Raw genomic sequence first — 12564 nt, 5'->3', positions numbered from 1 at the left:
AATTTAAGAGGTACAGCATGTTACTTTGATACATTTGTAAATTGTAATATGATTGCCAATGTAGTGATATATATCACGTTTCATAATTATGGTACAATATTATCTTTTATATTCATTATACTGTGCATTAGATCTTTACAGCTTATTTACTACTTGTTACAAGTCTGTCTCTTTAAATACCATCATCCTTATCCCCATACCCTCATTCCCTAGTAACCACCATTTTACTCTCTGGTTTTTACAGGTTTATCTTTTTTGATTCCACATATAACTGATACTGTATAAGTACTTGCCTTCTCTGTCTGACTTATCTCATGTACTAACATGTGCTCAGGTCCAACTGTGTTGTTGCAAATAGGGAGATATCCCCCTTTCTCATGGCTGAATAATATTTCATTTTATATATGTACCATATCTTTTTATCTATTTAATTCTTGATGGGCATTTGGGTTATTTCCATGTCTTGGCTAGTGTGAATAATGCTGTAACAAACATGGGAGTGCATATATATCATAAAAATTCTGTTTCCATTTCCTTTGGGTATATAACCGTAAGTGGAATTGATGTATCAAAGGTAGATCTAGTTTTATTTTAACTGAAGCATAGTCAGTTTACAATGTTGTGTCAATTTCTGGTGTACAGCATAATGCTTTGGTCATACATGAACATATATGTATTCATTTTCATATTCTTTTTCACCATAGATTACTACAAGATATTGAACATAGTTCCCTGTACTATACAGTATGAACTTGTTTATTTTGTATATAGTAGTTAGTATCTGCAGATCTCAAAATTTCCAATTTATCCCTTCCCACCCTCTTCTCCCGCTGGTAATCATAAGTTTGTTTTCTATGTCTGTGAGTCTTTTTCTATTTTGTAAGTAAGTTCATTTGTCTTTTTTTAGATTCCACATATAATTGGTCTATTTTTAACTTTTTGAGGAACCTCCATACTGTTTTGTATAGTGGCTGGACAAATTCCATTCCTACCTACAATGTATAAGTTTTCCCTTTTCACCACATTCTGGCCAGCACCTGTTGTCCCTTGTCTTCTTGATGATATCCATTTTAACAGGTATAATGTGATATCTTATTGTGGTTTCAATTTACATTTGCCTGAAGATTAATGATGTTAAGCATCTTCTCATGTGCCTGTTGCCATTTTGATACCCTCTTTGGAAAAATGTTCATTTAGTTTGCCCAGTTTTTAAGTGGATTGTTTGTTGTTTTGTCATCAAGTTGACTGAGGTCTTTATATATGTTTGAATATTAGCCCCTTACTTGATACCTGGTTTGCTAAAATTTTCCCTCATTCTGTAGGTTGTCTTTTTATTTTGCTAACTGTTTCTTTGGCTGTGTAGAAGCTATTGAGTTTTATGTAGTCTCATTTGCTGATTTATTGTTTGTGCTTTGGCATCATATTAAAACAAAATCATTGCCAATACCAATATCAATGAGATTCTTACTTTTGCTTCCTTCTAGGAGTTATATGGTATCAAGTCTTATGTTTAAGTCTTTGATCCATTTTTAGTTAGTTTTTATGACTGTTGTGAGATAGGGGTCAAATTTCATCGTTCTACATGAGATTCTCCAGTTTTCACTGCACTGTTTGTTGAAGAGACTATCCTTTTCCCATTGGGTATTCTTGGCTCCCTTGTTGAGCATATATACCGGGATTTAATTCTGAGGTTTTATTCTATTCCGTTGGTCAGTGTTTCTGTTCTTGTGTCAGTACCATTGTTTTTATTACAATGGCTTAGTGGGATATTTTGAAATCTGGAATTGTGATACCTCTGGCTTTGTTCTTATTTCTCAGGATTACTTTGGCTATTCAGAGTCCTTTGGTTCCACACAAATTTTAGGATTGTTTCATAAATTTTGTCAAGAATGCCTTTGATATTTTGATGGGGATTTTTGATGAATCTGTAGATGGTTTGGGGTAGTATGGCCATTTTTACAATATTAATTCTCCTGTACAGTGAACGTGGGATGTCTTTTCATTTGGTTATCTTATTCAGTTTACTTCAGCAAAGCCTATAGTTTTCATTTTACAGATCTTTCACTTCCTTGGTTAAATTCATGCCTAAGTATTTTATTATTCTGATGCTATTGTGAATGGCATAATTTCTTTATTCCATTTTTGGATGCTTCATCATTAATGTAAAGGATTGCAATTAATTTCTGTATGTTGATTTTGTATTCTGCCACTTTACTGAAATTATTGATAAATTCCAACATATTCCTTTTTTAACTGACTAGGATTTTCTATATGAAAGACATATCCTCAGCAAATTGTGACAGTTTCACTTTTTTCTTTCTTTCTGATTGGAGTGTCTTTTGTTTCTTTGAGTTTTGCCTAATACTCTGGCTAGTACTTTTAGTACTTATGTTGAATAGGAATGTAGGAATGGTGAGAGTGAGCATCCTTGTCTTATTCCTGAACTTAGAGGAAATGTTTTCTTTTTTTCTCCACTGAATATAAGATTAGCTGTGAGTTTGTCATATATGGTCTTTATTATATTGGAGTATGTTCTTTCTATACCCAAACTGTTAAGGGTTTTTATCGTATAAGGATGTTATATGTTGCCAAATGCTTTTTTTGATTATTGAATCAAATCATCTATGACTTTTAGATGAAATATTGTATTAGTTTTGTTCCAGTTACTATGCACATCAGATAATAATAAAATTGAAAGTCTGTAAAATTCTTATTGATTAGTCAGTTCAGATTGCTGTAACAAAAATTTTGTAGACGAGCTTAAAAAAACGAACATTTATTTCTCAGGGTTCTGGAGGCTAGAAATCTGAGATCAGAGTGCCAGTATGGTTGGAGTCTATCTTTTCTTGTATGAGCGTTAATTCCATTCTTAAGGGCTTCACCCTCATGACCTAATTACCTCCCCAAAGCCTTACCTACAAATATCATCACATTGGAGATTAGGCTTCAACACATGAATTTTGAGGGAACACAGACATTGAGTTTGCAATATCATAGTTGTTTTAATTATTTTTGGTAGGTTTTAAAAGTGAGATTTTTGTGTATGATAATTCTATCTCTCCAGTCACCTGGGAAATAAAAAATTATTTAACTGTATTTATATACTCTTTTTGGTAAACAAATCAGGTTGTACATTTTCATTGTTTGGCACTAGAGTGATTATTATTTGTCTTGTCTTAGAGTCTCTAACATTTGTTCTACAATTTAAAATAAGACTTTTAAAATAATTTAGAACAAATTTGCCACCAATTGTCTTTGTGGCGGTAACTTTTGTAAATGGATTTTATGGAAATTGCGTATATATCTTTACAGAATGTAAGTGACCTTTACTTGTAATTGTTGAAGAATACATCTTGTTGTTTCTAGTTCTGTTTTAATAGTGGGGAACAATATAAGAAAATGTGAAGAAAATTGTGAAGGTAAGAATTATCTAAAGGTGATAGATTTTAAACAACACTTTCTTTGACCTTTGGTTATCACAGCCCTGTTTTGAAGACAGGAATTTGGAAAAGCAGCCCATACTATAGCAAGTGAACAATTTATGCTTAATTCAATTCCCAGACATCTGTTTTAAATATATACATTAAGTCAGTAGTACTTAAATGTAGCTAGTGAATTAAAAGCTCTGAATTGTCTGGAGCAGTAGTAAAGGACATTTAGATATTTACATATTTGGGCAGAGCAAATGAATAGCTATGACAAATAGCTTTATGATGCACACATTTAAAATACTATATTTAGAACATGAGCATTAGATGCTCTAAAACACTCAAAGAAAATATAGGAAGAAGTAGTCATTGTGTACAATGATATAAAATTGATCCTAATCCTAACACACTGAAGTTTGATCTAAGAAGAAAAAACAAACTATAAAGAACAATATGTGGAATATACCCATATTCATAGAACTCTGTCTCTGGGAATAAATAGTTTAATTCTGTTTGTTTAAATCTTTTGCCTCTATTATTTTATAAAATTACATCCTCAAATATAGAAATCGACAATCTAAATTGATATTGTCAAATGACTATCATCAAGAATGGTATTCTGTTTAAACAATGAAACTAATAAATTAATACTAAGGTATGGTAATATGATTGTTGTCACTAAACTCCAAAACACACAAGAAAGATTTCCCTTACAAGACATATATCCCTTTTTAAGTATGTCAATATTTTATTTTTTCCCTTCAGTACCACCTATGTAATCTATTTATTGCAGATGAAAACCCTGCCAAAAATGGTTATATTAAACCTGGGAAATAGAGACCCAAAAAATAGCTAGGAAGTGAAAGGGGTTAATGTGTGATTGTAAATGTAACAGGTAAAGAGCATTATTATAGATTTCAGAGCTGATAATTCAGTAAGTAATATCAGCTCTGCTTATAATCATTTTCTAAGATCTTGCATAATATTAACAATATTTATGCAGCTAAGTTCTAATTTCTCACATTACATCCAAGGAGCTCCACTGACCTGAGGCTAAAAATGGGGGAGTAGGGAATACCGAGGACCTATTTTTCCATTGAAGCAACAGTCAAGCTGGCAAAAACTGTCAGAATCAACTTTACCAAAACTCTGGAATCTAGTAGAAGATTGATAGAAACCAGGAAATGCTTATTGAAGAAAGAAGGTGATAAATGTGTTTAAGCTCATCTTGGCATTTTGCTTTGCTGACTTCCATCTGCTATCTCTTATCTCAAATTGGGCTGCTTTAGGGATGGAAGACCATTTTCCTTGTGTGTCACGCTAGCGCCAGAAGGAGGATATGAACCTTTTCCTCAGTGAATTGTGCTTCTGTATTTTGAACATCTGACAGAGCCCTGAGGGAATGCCTCAGGGTCTCATACTATTCTTCTCACCTTGGAACTTGCTCAGGGTTGCAGCAACATCCTGAGCAGAGTTTATCAAAAATACTTAAGGACATATATTAGTCTCAAATACTAGCAGGGCTAATTAATCTGATATATATATATATATATATATATGTGTTTATATATATATATACTATATATATATATATATAGAGTAATGTAACTTTTTACAGCCTCAATGTCATGGTGTGAGGGGGACATTGCGGTTAGAGTAAGACCCTTGTCACAGATGGCAAATACAGAAGCGAGGTTTGACTCCTGGAGTGGTGGAAGAGGAAGCTCATAATGGTTGCCCATATACCTTGGAAACAGTCAAGCCAGGTCATGAGTTTACTCAAAAGAATTAGAGAAGCACAATAAGATATAGCTAGGGATGTTACATATTGGTGGAGACAAGTATTCCAAGAGCTTTAAAGCATTTAGAAGGCTGAAGATAGGAAGAGTAAGTCTAAGCAAAATGTCTAAATTAATTCTTGGGTAGTTGCTGCATGGAGTCTTAGATCAAGAAAGATCTGAAACCAAATATGGATCAAGAAGAAATAATTGCCATAGTTGATTATTAATGACTAATTTAAGCTCGGGAAGGGGGAGTCTTTATTAAGAAGTATGGTGTAAGTTCTATGTATTTTATATTCCTGGCTTAGGAGATTTGTTCAACAGATATTCTTAGGTGCCCACTGTGTAAAAAGGGCTGCATTTCTGGGCATTGAAAATATCAAAAGCAAAAGCCTAGGATTGGGTGGAAAAACATATACAAAAAAGATTTACAACCACACATGATAGTTACTGAATAATATGCAACTGAAACATAGATGTAGAAACTACCAAAACCACCTAGGTAGAAAGGGTTAGCTTTACAGAAAGAGTGATATTTAAAAGAGTATTTGAGCATAAACTAAATGGGATGCATTCTAATACATTGCCATGAATTATTGAAATAGATTCTATTTTGTCCCAGTGGGTAAATATATCGCTTTATAAGAAGATAAAGAATGTAAAGTCACATTTTATCCACCTAGATAAAATATTTTAAATCATCAAAAAATTATGTTCTCATTAAAATTTAGAAAATTCAAATTTTTAAATAATTCTAAGATTTGAAAATTCTAAGTTTATATTCCACATTAAAACTTGGATCTAGAAACAGTATAAAATAAGATAGAAATAATATTTTTAGAATTATTTTACTGAATTTTAATTTTGTCTCATATTTTTCGTATTACTTTAATAATGATAGCAAAGTATTATTAAAATATTTGTATGTATCTCATATATATACAATGTCGAGTATGTCTCTGGTTAGCTTCTTTGAATAAAAAGAGACCATATCAAAACATTGTGCTCAGATTGCCTCCCAGGCAAAATGAACAAAATTATATTCTTTCTAAGAGTTATGTTACAATATTGGCCATGCTCCAAATTCACAGTAATTTATTATCATTAAAACCATCACTGTTACATGTTTTGAAGTTTAAAATATATCTCATCATTTCACTTGGCATTTATTTGATTAATTGTATGATTAAACAGTTTATGTATGTTTATGTGCCCTTCATAGTGCTCTTCAATGAATGTTGCTTTATATATTCTACACTTTTCTCTACTTGAAGCAGATTTTTAAAAGAGATTTTTGAATTCAGATACAAACAGCAATCTTTCTTTTTTAATGTGGGATAGTAAAAAAATTCTAATAAAACACTGTAAAATAAGAAAAAGTAATTTAATGGAGTATAATCTTATATACAATTTTATTCAAACTTTTTTAATATCAAGTAATTGATGACTTTGGAAGGACATTCTATACAAAATTTTTAAACAGTTTAAAATTTATCAACCCTAAAGAATAACACTAAAGAAATATCTAAGACATTTCAAATCAAATGCACACTTTCCCTCTTTTTTCATTTTGTTTCTTTTATCACAAGTCCTTGCTATGCTTATGATCATTGGAATTTTGCAGCAATTACAGTTTTTAAAAACTGTTTGCACAAAGAAAATGATAACATGGCAGCCCCACACAAACTACTTTGAAGGTGAAAAATTTATTTTCTTGAATAAGAAATAAGAGAATAAATAAGAAAAAGTCTGTCAGATACACAGTAGGGGGATGCTTGATGCAAAGCCAGATGAGACAGATTAGCCATGGTGAAGGAAAAACAAACAATTCTCACTTCAATTATGGTCTGGAAGGTGCAGTGGAGAGAATAGAGCAAGCACACAGCAAGCAATACAACCTTGCAAGTAAAGCTCCAGTGGTATAGATGGAATCCTTTCCTCCTCCCAGCACTGACAGATGGTGGGGACTGCTGGCTACAGGAGCCAGATGATTGAAGAGGTTTTTGTTTGTTTTAACTTTTAAGCTTTCTCTGTTTATGAGTCTTTTGGGTCATAAATAATTTGCTTGTTTTACTCTTTTCTTTGCTAATTTTTATTCTTTCACTAGATCTAACATAAACATCACTTTTTTTTATGAAAACAGCTCAAAATTTTTTCATAAAATATTATTATTTGTAAACACATATTTAATTATAAAATCTCTTTTAGATTAGACAATGCACCTGCTTTCATATTCTACATCCAGTACCTAGCATAGTGTCTGGCACAGAATAGTACTTCAGTAATATTTGCCTAGTGCATGGGATGAATGATTGTATGTCTGCCCATGCAATCTCCTTCTTCCTTTCACCACCTTCCTAGGGTGCAGGTCTCAACTCATAACTTTTCTTCCTGCTCTATTGAAGTACATGTGTATCTTTCTTACAATGTTGGTTGTACAGGAGTCTTTCTGCCAGTATCCAGTTAGATTTCTATAAGAATTTTTCCACATGTAGAGGTATTTTTCATGTGTTCATTGTGGAGATAGTGAGCTCCACGTCCTCTTATTCCACCATTTTGATCTCCTTCCCAATCAAGTGGTCTTAAATGTCCATTTAGGCAGGGATAATATAGCAAATCTTGATAACTGATTTATATCAAGGAATGAAATAAATTTTCATTCAAATATAACATTGTTATGATATAAACATTAACAATAAAATATTTTTATTTCAAAATTGATGATAGTGGCATATTCTATTTTCACAGTATATGGATAGTCTTTTCATTAAAAATAACATTCTTTGCTTTTCGCCTTGAGTCCAAGTGATTCTAAATTTTTCCTATTGATCATTATGGAGTAGTATATCAGATATAGATGGATGAAATGCTGAATCAGAAATATATGGTATACCAGTATTCTGTTCCTTATTAACTTAAATGTATCTATCAAAGTCTGAAGTCATCAAGCTAATCTTACATTTAATGTTTACTTGAGAAGAATTGGAGTTCAAACATTTTCTCTTGTACCAATTAGGCTCTAATTCACCAAATAGTGATTGTCAAAATTGAGTATGTCTGTCAGTTACTGGTCTGGCATTTGGACCTTAAAAGTTGCCCCTCTGTTCTAACAAGAAGTGAAAGAATGAGAAAACTGAAAAATCAACATCTTTTCTGAGATCTAAAAGAGAAGTGAGATCAGAGGGCAAAGTGATATCCCGAAAATTGGAGACACAAATGGTGAATACAAGGAATCACTGCTTACTAGAGCAGGAACCTCTATGGGAACCAGTGACAGGATAAGGAAACCTTTACTTTAATTGACAAATTGCTGGAAGCTGGATGTGGACAAATCTGAGAATTTAAAAAGTCCACAGGGACGTCAGTAATGTTGATCTCTCATGCTTCTGTGAGTTTGGCTTTCAGAGGCTCTACCAAATTCTCACAGTAAGTATTGGAGGAAATCCCCTCATGTGAGAGCTTAATTGACCTGAGGGAAGAGAAATACCAGTTCTAGCAAGTTCTAGCCTTCAAAATGGGAAGGCTATTTTGGAAAGTAAAATACCAAATTCCAGCCCCCTCTAACCATCCTGTCCCACTTAAGAGAGGAGACAAAAATTGAGTCACACATGAAGTTCTCTGTCCAGAAACATAGCTTTTCTATGAATAGATCTCATAGATCTCTTTATGAGAAGGGCAGGGAGTATATGGGACTCTCTGTACTTCTGCCTAATATTTCTGTGGACATAAAACTGCTCTAAAAATAAAGTCTATTAAGAAAATGAGTGGGTTTAAGATCCTCTTGGGAATCTATAAATATGTACCTATGGATTCTGATTCATTAGACCTCAGTAGGGTCAGAACTTTATGTATTTTAAACAAGTACCCTGTTAATTATGATGAAGGATTTCTGACAAGCACACACTGAGGAAAGTTGATTTTAAAGCTTTTTAAAAAAATATCTATAACTGAATTTGTTATATCTTAAATGGTACTTATCCTAAGATGCAGCAAAGTGTGAAAATTTCAATTAATTATTGGAAAACTTAGGACCAGGAAAGGAAAAGTGTGTCAGTCACATTATACTATTTTTTTTTACATTACTTTTTTTTTCAGAAAGATGGTCTCTAACATATATCAAGAAATGGGGCAGTTTTCAGTTGTATAATTAAATATTCTTCATTAAAGAACATTCAAACTTGTAGTTGTGAATAAAGTACTCATCAGCTACTTCTCTTGTAGGAAATGCAGCTGTTAATTTGGTCTTCCCAGCAAAATCTCTGTCGCTGAGGTTTTTATGAAATAAATTCAGTTAGTTTTTCAAACTCTAAAACCCAAACTAAGAATAATTGACTGATATCCCTTGGGTATGATTCCTCTTCAGTTACATGGAGCTCTCACTCACAAAGCAAGTGGTCCCTATCCTACTAGTGGAAAGAAAAGGAAGAAGTTTGCACTCTCCATTTAAGAAACTCCAGGGGGTGGGAAGGGATAGACTGGGATTTCAAAATTGTAGAATAGATAAACAAGATTATACTGTATAGCCCAGGGAAATATACACTAGGTCTTATGGTAGCTCACAGAGAAACTATGTGACAATGAATATATATATGAAAAATTGTGCTCTGGAATTTGACACAACATTGTAAAATGATTATAAATCAATAAAAATTTTAAAAAAATTAAGAAAAACCCAGAAACTGAAATATGTTTAGCCTTCCTGGGTCTAATATTACTTAGAATAATAGAATATAGAGGGAAGAGTTACAGAATTGCATTTCTTAATGTTTTGGGGATTTTCAATTATACTTCTTTACCTTGATATAATCAGTTGGGTACAAACATCACTGCTGTATATTTTTCATTATTTAAAGTCCTGATTTATCATGGCATAATCCTGGGCATTTGACTCGGTTCTAGTATTCATTTTTTAGAAAGGCAGCATTGTAATTTGTTGGAAAGATAATATACTTGAATGAGTTACACTCATACTAAAATTATAGTTCTAATATTTATTAATTGATGTCCAAGTAGTTTCCTTACTGAGCTTTAATTTCATCACCTCAAAAATAGAAATGATTATAATTACCTGTCAGGATTACTAAGAATAATAGAAGTAAAGTACATAAATGTATAGCCACAGTAAATGTGCATAATATATTAGCTATTATTTTTATTTACATTAATGTTTGTCATCATCCTAAAACACAATAAGAAAACAAACCCATTTTAACGTTATTATATCTTTGAAATAGTTATAATAACGTTAAAATGTTAAAGTTGTCATAGAATTTTTTTTCTGTGAAACAAGAAGTACATAGTACGGTTTTTATATTTTCAATATGCATAAGCATTGTGTGACCTTATAACTTTAGTATCAGCATGACTGTATGGATGTGCTGTGCAATTGTGACTTTTAAAATTATTTAGTTTCCTTTTACTCAGTAGCACAAGGTTATTTGTTTTACTTATGATGCGTGATATAAAATACTTACTAGGAGCAAATGTCAAGTTTGACAGCTCCTGGTGTACACTGTGCATTATATGGTCATAACAATAATGTGTTTATAGATGTAAAATGATATAATAACTGTTTGTGAATAACTTAAAAGTGGCTTGTGTTAGTCAACATTCAGATGGATGTCCACATAGGGAAATACTATAATTATTAAACATCAATGAATTTAGATTTTTATTATAATTATGGGGTGAATTTTTATATTTTATTCTTTAAATGCTACCATTACCAATTAATTCACAGTTTGTGGAGAAAATGATGATCTTTGTCTTTACATGGGTCAAGAGGTATAACTCCATTAGCACAAATAAAAAAAATAAGTGAGATGAAAACTTTGGTTAAAAAGGAACTGGCGTATATGGCAGCACGTGCATTGTAGACAAAATAATATTACCAGCTGTTGAATAATAAGAAACTTTTTCCACAAAAGGTACATTTCAGGGAGGCTTTTATTAAAAAATAACGTTTAAATTTACTCTGTGCTTAAAAACCTCAGACATTGCTATTCTCATGCTTTAGCTCTTGCATAATATTTTTTAAAGTTGAAGTTTAGCATACACAACTTAAAAGATTCTAAAATGGTCATCATTCAGTTATTTTTTCCTGTGTTTAATTAGCTAATAATTTATATTTAGGTACTGTATATTCTATACGTTTATTTTATACCACTTTTGACAGTGTGAAAAAAATTCAAGTTCTCAGTGAAAATAAATGTAACATATATGGCAACAAAGAGGTGCACTGCTTGTTTGCTTCTCACATCAGGAAAAACTTGCCATTAAGGCATAAGCAGTGCAATTATCTGACAGTCTCCATCTGTTAGTGCCTTTAGGACCTTTCCTTTCACTGCTTTCAAGCTGAGGTTATACTGTCTCCAGGAAGCCCCACCCAGTCAGTGACTGAGCTTGGTGAGAGTCGTAGGGCCTGGCCATTTCTGCCCCATACATGGGTGATCTGCTCCAGGCCTCCTTGCCAGCTTTTCTGGGACTGTGCCAGAACTGCACCATGGACTGAGCCTTTCTCTGCCCAGTCCTGCTTTCTCCCTTATGTCTTTTCACAGGCGTCAGGCTCCCACGGCAATCTTAATGGTTTCATTCACTATTCATCCTTTCCCTACTCTGTTTTATCTTTTATAAGTAATAAGCCTTAATCTCAAAATAAATTCTACACTCCTAACTTCTTCTCGATGTCAGTCATGAAGCAACGTATGTTTATAAAATGCATCTTATAAATTAATTTTTATTCTTTAATACATTTAGCAAGCTATATTCACATGTTCTGAAGAGATCATAAGATTAGAGAAAACGTCCCAATAAATCGATAGGAAAATTCTTACCCTTTTTTTAGTTGCTGTTCTCTTGGTACGCAAACATAGAAAGTGATTGTCTTAGTTCAGTCGGACTGCTATAACAAACTAACATAAACTAGTTGCTTATAAACAATAAAAAATTTATTTCTCACAGCCAAGATCAAGGTGCCAGTAGAATCAGTGTCTGGCAAGTGATTCACAGACAGCTATTTTTTCACTGTCCTCACCTGGTGGGCCGAAGGGACAAGAAAGCTCTCTCTGGAGTTCCTTTTGTAAAAGTACCAATCTCATTCATGAGGGCTCTGCCCGAGTATCATCCCATTAAAGATTAGGTTTCAACATATGAGCTTGGGGAGAGAGACACAAACATTGTTTACAGCAGTACTGTTGCATACTAAATAAAAATTCAAATTCTGAGTAATGTTCATGTAAAAACAAAACCCATAAAGGTGATTAGCATAGCATGGGAGTTGATTTCCGTTGGCTTTGTTGTATGCAGTTGGCTTCATGTTGCTTTTTAAAAAGCTGCTTGGCAAGATTTTCTTTAAA

This window comes from Camelus dromedarius, chromosome 1 (genome assembly GCF_036321535.1).
Source record: "Camelus dromedarius isolate mCamDro1 chromosome 1, mCamDro1.pat, whole genome shotgun sequence".
Lineage (NCBI taxonomy): Eukaryota > Metazoa > Chordata > Mammalia > Artiodactyla > Camelidae > Camelus > Camelus dromedarius.
Note: the sequence above shows the minus strand (reverse complement) of the source record.